This window comes from Mytilus trossulus, chromosome 2 (genome assembly GCF_036588685.1).
Source record: "Mytilus trossulus isolate FHL-02 chromosome 2, PNRI_Mtr1.1.1.hap1, whole genome shotgun sequence".
Classification (NCBI taxonomy): domain Eukaryota; kingdom Metazoa; phylum Mollusca; class Bivalvia; order Mytilida; family Mytilidae; genus Mytilus; species Mytilus trossulus.
This window is the reverse complement of record NC_086374.1, coordinates 8,800,401-8,808,702: the sequence shown is the minus strand read 5'-3', so window position 1 is coordinate 8,808,702 and position 8,302 is coordinate 8,800,401. Positions and strand designations below refer to the sequence as shown.

The following is an 8,302-nucleotide window of genomic DNA, read 5'->3' as shown; positions in this document are numbered from 1 at the left end:
TAAATGATTTTTTACAGGAATTTCTTATCAAGGAGGTTATACCTAAAATCATCAGGAATGGATTCAACTTCAGATAATAAAAGTATTATTTGCTCCATCTTTAAATATTCACTAATCAATACAAACAATTCCATGTTAATACTAATTGAGAGCACTTTAATGATTAAAAAAAAATATATGGTGATTTGTGCCTATACATAATCTATAAACCTCAAAAGTAGTAGTTTAACGATAATTTCATACGAATTTTACATGAAAAAAGTTGAACTTAATGAGTTCGAAATATTTATATGAATGTAAGTTTCTTGATCACTTTTCAATCTTTAACAATAAAGTAACATCCCCCATTAACCCACGTAGCATTATTTTACCATTTAAAAGAATATCGTTACGGGCTATATCAAGCAATGCAGCTGGCAAACATAAACTTGAAAACTTGATACGTAATATAGTAATTAATTGTTATAACCAGAGGCATCAATAGGCCTACATGTACAGCATTGTTTTCCTAGTCATACCACCTGTTATCCTAAGTATACATATAAATAGAGAGCATTACCATCAAAAACTGTATATCTTGGTCAAGACATAATCACTACGACTCAAAATGCAAGTAAGTAAAACACATTACCATTTATGAAAACATTTAAACAGTCAAAGATAAAGAGGTTCGTGGTAATAAGAAATTGTAATGTGTACTATGCAAATATTTCAGTTGTTAACACAAAAATCATCTTAATTAACTTTCTAATTGTAAATTTTGCTACGACTTGAAAGTCAGTATTACAGAGTAAGTTTATGGCACTATACTGCTGTACTACAGTTAATAAGAGAACACAACCCCTGTAAATATTAGATTAATTGTAAAAGAAACCAATTTATAATAAATATTTATAAGTAAGAATGTATGTAAACTGTTAAACAAATCGCGTGTCATTTTAACCCTGCAACATTCTGTATGTATGTGCCTGTCCCAAGTCAGGAGCCTGAAATTCAGTGGTTGTTGTTTGTTTATGTGTTACATATTTGTTTTTCGTTCATTTTTTTACACAAATAAGGCCGTTAGTTTTCTCGTTTGAATTGTTTTACATTGTCTTATCGGGGCCTTTTATAGCTGACTATGCAGTATGGGCTTTGTTCATTGTTGAAGACCGTACGGTGACCTATATTTGTTAATGTTTGTGTCATTTTGGTCTTTTGTGGATAGTTGTCTCATTGGCAATCATACCACATCTTCTTTTTTGTATTTCCATATATAACAATACAATATGTATCAAATTATGCATTTCAAATCTACCACTTAAGAAACAAAATTGTTGTCTTTTATTTCTTTACCAGACAATTACGTTTTTTTTTCTCAAAAACTGTTCTCAATATCTTATTTTTCTATAAATTACATTTTAACTTATGAACATTTATATTGAGTTTCAAATGTATACGACCCCAATTTCTTCAGAAACCAGATGTAACAAAAACTTTAATCTGAAACGTGACAGGTAAGCGAACTGATGGAATAACGGGGGACTGATAGACCTTACATAGGCGGAATCAGCCCCCCTTTTTTTCGTGGAAAAAAACAACATTTTCTCAAAAATAGCAACAAATATATCATGATGATAGTTTTCAAATAGCAATACAATTATAGATACTTTTTAAACTTCATTGTTTTAATACAGAGCGGATGATATCTTCTTTTACAAATAACTGCCATAAATTATAGTTTGTCCCATTTCTTGAACATAATATTTTTAGACTACTTTCGTACAATTTTGTCTGTAACAGTTCAACATCTTTCTTTCTATTTTCCAAATAATTTAAGTAATGGGGCCTTTATATATATATTTGGTGTATTGAATTTTTGAAAGGTGCCATTTTACATCTTTCAACAAACAAGAGTGCACACACTGAAATGTCTCGCCTTCTTTACTAATCATTGATATAATGTAGTTGTCCGAAGTATAAAGCTTTATTACAACTGTCACATAAACTTAACATTAACCAAGATAGCTAAACAAAGACCAATGAACCATGAAAACGAGGTCAAGATCAGATGAACCATGCCAGACAGACATGTACAGCTAACAATGCTTCCACACATTAAATATAGTTGACCTATTACTTATAGTTAAAGAAAAATAGACCAAAAAACACAAACTTAACACTGTGCAATGAACCGTGAAACTAAGGTCATTGTCAAATAAATAAATTTTGTGTATTTACTGTCTTCTGATTGGTTAAAAGAATTAGCTTTATTTTCAATGTTATCAATTTTTATGGAGACACGCCCACTCTAACGTTGTGTATTCATACGCAAACATCTGTGTACGTTGTTATTTCGTATTAATACATATCTTTGAGCCTTATTTTTGATAGAAATTTATTTATAATGAATGGCAATAATTTATTTTGAATTTATTGAACCATAAAATTATTTTTTGACTCTTCACATTTAACATAATCCGCTTCGCAGATTATTCAATGTGAAGCATCAAAAATTAATTTTCTGGTTCAATAAATTCAAAATAAATAACAGCCATTCATTAAATAAAATCTGCAGGACTGACATAGATCATAAAATATTTCCATACACCCAATATAGTTGACCTTTGGCATATAATATTAGATAAAACCAGATGCTTCGCAGGGCGTAGCTTTATACGACCGCAGAGGTTGAACCCTGAACGGTTGGGGCAAGTATGGACACAACATTCAAGCTGGATTCAGCTCTAAATTTGGATTGTGATTAAATAGTTGACACAGCATAGGTTTCTGACACAGAATGAATGTGTTCTAATGAACTTAAAATTTTTGTTTTCTCTTAGAGCAATTCACTATGCTGTTCAATATTAATCCTCTCAAAAAAATGTTTGAAGTAATTTTCTATTTATTTTTGAAATTTCAAATGAGAAAAATTGAACCCAATTTTTTAATCACATCCCCCTTTCCCTTATTCCAAAACTAATCTCAATTAAAATATTCTAATGGAGTTTGCAACAATAACTACTCATTTAAATACATCATAAAATATTAAGATGTAAAAAAACTGCTTGTTATCACTGAATGGTAAAGATTATTTAAATTTATCAGTTGGTAGTAAAAAGTGAATATACATTGTATATTGTATATAACAAAGATTTAAGTTGATTCTGGACAAAGAAAGATAACTCCAATTAAAAAAAATTCTTGCAATAAGATATTTCTTGCTTACTATTTTGGACAAAGAAAGATAACTCTAATTAAAAAAAAATATGCTATTTCACAATATTGTGAAATTAGATATTTCTTGCCATTGCACAATACTGTGCAATTGAAAAGACTTGCTATTCCACAATACTTAATATAATAATTTTAGATCCTGATTTGGACCAACTTGAAAACTGGGCCCATAATCAAAAATCTAAGTACATGTTTAGATTCAGCATATCAAAGAGGCCCAAGAATTTAATTTTTGTTAAAATCAAACTTAGTTTAATTTTGGACTCTTTGGACCTTAATGTAGGCCAATTTGAAAACGGGACCAAAAATGAAGAATCTACATACACAGTTAGATTTGGCATATCAAAGAACCCCATTTATTCAATTTTTGATGAAATCAAAAAAGTTAAATTTTGGACCCCGATTTGGGCCAACTTGAAAACTGGGCCAATAATAAAAAATCTAAGTTCATTTTAAGATTCAGCATATCAAAGAACCCCAAGGATTCAATTTTTGTTAAAATCAAACTAAGTTTAATTTTGGACCCTTTGGACCTTAATGTAGACCAATTTGAAAACGGGACCAAAAGTTAAGAATCTACATACACAGTTAGATTCGGCATATCAAAGAACCCCAATTATTCAATTTTGATGAAATCAAACAAAGTTTAATTTTGGACCCTTTGGGCCCCTTTTTCCTAAACTGTTGGGACCAAAACTCCCAAAATCAATACCAACTTTCCTTTTATGGTCATTAACCTTGTGTTTAAATTTCATAGATTTCTATTTACTTATACTAACGTTATGGTGCGAAAACCAAGAAAAATGCTTATTTGGGTCCCTTTTTGGCCCCTAATTCCTAAACTGTTGGGACCTAAACTCCCAAAATCACTACCAATCTTCCTTTTGTGGTCATAAACATTATGTTTAAATTTCATTGATTTCTATTTACTTAAACTAAAGTTATTGTGCGAAAACCCAGAATAATGCTTATTTGGGCCCTTTTTTGGCCCCTAATTCCTAAACTGTTGAAACCAAAACTCACAAAATCAATCCCAACCTTTCTTTTGTGGTCATCAACCTTGTGTCAAAATTTCATAGATTTCTATTAACTTAAACTAAAGTTATAGTGCGAAAACCAAGAAAATGCTTATTTGGGCCCTTTTTGGCCCCTAATTCCTAAAATGTTGGGACCAAAACTCCCAAAATCAATACCAACCTTCCTTTTATGGTCATAAACCTTGTGTTAAAATTTCATAGATTTCTTTTCACTTTTACTAAAGTTAGAGTGCGAAAACTAAAAGTATTCGGACGACGACGACGACGACGACGACGACGCCGACGACGACGACGACGACGACGACGACGACGACGCCAACGTGATAGCAATATACGACGAAAATTTTTTCAAAATTTGCGGTCGTATAAAAACCAAAAACTTACCTTTAACCACTGAACCATGAAAATGAGGTCAAGGTCAAATTACATCTGCCCGCTAGACATATACACCTTACAATCATTCCATACAACAAATTTAATAGACCTATTGCATAGAGAATAAGAAAAGCAGACCAAAACACAAAAACTTAACTTTGACCACTGAACCATGAAAATGAGGTCAAGGTCAAATGACATCTGCCCGCTAGACGTGTACACCTTACAAGCATTCCATACAACAAATATAGTAGACCTATTGCATAAAGTATAGGAGAAACAGTCAAAAACACAAAAAAATTAACTATAACCACTGAACCATGAAAATGAGGTCAAGGTCAGATGACACCTGCCAGTTGGACATGTACACCTTACAGTCCTTCCATACACCGAATATACTAGCCCTATTGCTTATAGCATCTGAGATATGGACTTGACCACCAAAACTTAACCTTGTTCACTGATCCATGAAATGAGGTCGAGGTCAAGTGAAAACTATCTGACGGGCATGAGGACCTTGAAAGGTACGCACATACCATATATAATAATCCTATTACTTATAATAAGAGAGAATTTAACATTACAAAAATTCTGAACTTTTTTTTCAAGTGGTCACTGAACCATGAAAATGAGGTCAAGGACATTGGACATGTGACTGACGGAAACTTCGTAACATGAGTCATCTATATACAAAGTATGAAGCATCCAGGTCTTCCAGCTTCTAAAATATAAAGCTTTTAAAAGAAGTTAGCTAACGCCGCCGCCGCCGTAGCCGCCGCCGGATCACTATCCCTATGTCGAGCTTTCTGCAACAAAAGTTGCAGGCTCGACAAAAAACAATATTAAGTTAAGTAGATGAGGCAATATAGGGTGCGCATTCTATTAGACACAATAATTGTTTATCCAAATAAATTGATTCTCTGTATGAATTCTGAACTTTAAAAACATGAACACGGTCTATTTTTTTTCTTTCAGATCAAATACATAATTACATTGGTGATTCTTGGATTGGCTTTGGTGGCGTCACCAGCCCAGGCAAATACAACTTGTTGTCAGTTACGATTCGCTGACTGTCAATTTACATGCCGGAACTATGCCAAGAACAAGACAGCCTGCACTCGGTATTGTGAGAGGTCACTAGCAACATGTGCAAAGAGATGAGACAAAGTTAAAAAGACATCAAACAATGCAATATTGGCTTAATTTGGATTGTTAATTCTAAAATGTATTTTGAATAATGAAGATTCTTACTGTTTAGTGAATACATCTTTATATTACATATGGGAAGATTCTTTCATTTATGAATAAATAATATAGTTATACTACTAGTACTTCATGTTGTGGCCACTACACTACTTTTTCATTTAAAGTATGTTATGCGTAAGGAAAATAATCATTTTGTCTGCAAGAACCTGACATACAGCCAAAGTCTGCACAATTAAAATGTCCATTCTTTGGTCGTTTTTGATAGAATTTATAGCCATTTTAGTAAATTTAATAGTAAATGCAGTAAAGTAACTATCTCTGAGTAAGTTTTTACTACAACAATTAGTCTACCCATGACAAAATAAATCACTTTGTCAGCTCTTCAACCACACTACATTAAGCCCAACTCAAAGCAGATCTTTAACTCCATTACAAAAGGGCAAACCTAAGGTAGAGTATCAAATAAAATAAGACACACAATGTCTACTCTTCAACACCGTTACATAAGGCTACAGTAAAACGTTGAGTATGGCCATGACACAAGACACACACCGTTTCAAGCCTTCAACTCTATTACATAAAGCCTACCGTAACTAGACGGTACAATATGGCCTTGACACAAGACTTACTATGTCAGCTCTTCAATTTCGTTACATAAAGCCAAACTAAATGGCGGAGTATGGCCTTGACCCAAGACCTACTGTCTGGTCTTCAACATCGTTATATAAGGCCAAACTAAATGGCGGAGTATGGCCTTGACACAAGACCTACTATGTCTGGTCTTCGTCATCGTTATATAAGGCCAAACTAAATAGTGGAGTATGACCTTGACCCAAGACCTACTATGTCTGGTATTCAACATCGTTATATAAGGCCAAACTAAATGGTAGAGTATGACCTTGACACAAGACCTACTATGTCTGGTCGTCAACATCGTTATATAAGGCCAAACTAATGGTAGAGTATGACCTTGACACAAGACATACTATGTCTTGTCTTCGTCATCGTTATATCAGGTCATACTAAATGGCGGAGTATGACCTTGACACAAAACATACTTTGTCTGGTCTTCAATATCGTTATATAAGGCCAAATTAAATGGTGGAGTATGACTTTAACACAAGGCCTGCTATGTCTGGTCTTCGTCATCGTTATATAAGGCCAAACTAAATGGTGGAGTATGGCCTTGACATAAGACATACTATGTCTGGTCTTCAACATCGTTATATAAGGCCAAATTAAATGGTGGAGTATGGCCTTGTCACAAGACCTACTATGTCTGGTCTTCATCATCGTAATATAAGGCCATACTAAATGGTGGAGTATGACCTTGACACAAGACATGCTATATACAAAAAAAAGATGTGGTATGATTGTCAATGAGACAAATGTCCACAAGAGACCAGAATGACACGGACATTAACAACGATAGGTCAGCAAAACTAAATGGTCGAGTATGACCTTGACACAAGACATACTATATATAAAAAAGAAGATGTATACTATATATAAAAAAGAAGATGTGGTATGATTGCCAATGAGACAAATGTCCACAAGAGACCAAAATTACATGAACATCAACAACTATATGTAAGCCAAACTAAATAGTGGAGTATGAGCTTGACACAAGACATACTATATATAAAACAGAAGATGTATTCTTTATATAAAAAAGAAGATGTGGTATGATTGCCAATGAGACACAAGAGACCAAAATGACACAGACATTAACAACTATAGGTCAACCAAACCAAATAGGGGAGTATGACCTTGACACAAGACCTACTTTGTCAGCTCTTCAACTCCTTTACATAAGGCCAAACCAAAAAGGTGGAGTATTGCCATACAAGACAAGCTATGTCAGATCTACAATCCTGTTAAGACAAACCAAAAATATGGGGCATGACCATGACACAACATTAAAGATAATAAAGCCCTTGAATATTAGGCAAAACAAAAATATGAAGTATGACCATGACACAAGAGCTTCGGTTTGTTAAGCAGAAAAAAACACCATTTGAATAACCATGAAAAGAGTATGTCAGCTCAAACTTTAAGTGATAAATATAGACAAACTGTTTGTAAGTACAATTTTATTGTCTAAATATCACAGAGTTAGCGAAATAAAAAATATAATAACACAAATTGTCTAATAACTATCAACAACTATCACTATCTTTTAATCAATCATTCATTCATACTATAGGTTTGTAAATCATCTCTATTTTGACATCAATCAACCTTTTACATGTTTATGTTCATATAGAAAGGATATATTAACATGAATGATACTAAGTAAATGAAATAACATATAAAAACTATTTTTACCAGAAATATGACAAAAGCCTGCAAACAGATGATAAGCTAAGAACATCATTGACTTTCCTTTAACAAAATAGCTGAAATGCTTGCACTCAATACAGGAAAATTAATTTCTGGTAAAATTATACAAGTGATGATTATATGAA

The 8,302-nt window shown here is 32.9% G+C and overlaps 1 long non-coding RNA gene across 1 annotated transcript; it reads left to right on the top strand.

Annotated features, from left to right (window-relative positions):
* Positions 1–460: 460 nt before the first annotated feature.
* LOC134706433 (uncharacterized) lies at positions 461–5,953 on the top strand. The gene is made up of 2 exons (XR_010105615.1): positions 461–613; positions 5,604–5,953. It is a non-coding gene; the product is annotated as an uncharacterized LOC134706433 (long non-coding RNA).
* The last annotated feature ends 2,349 nt before the right edge of the window (positions 5,954–8,302 follow it).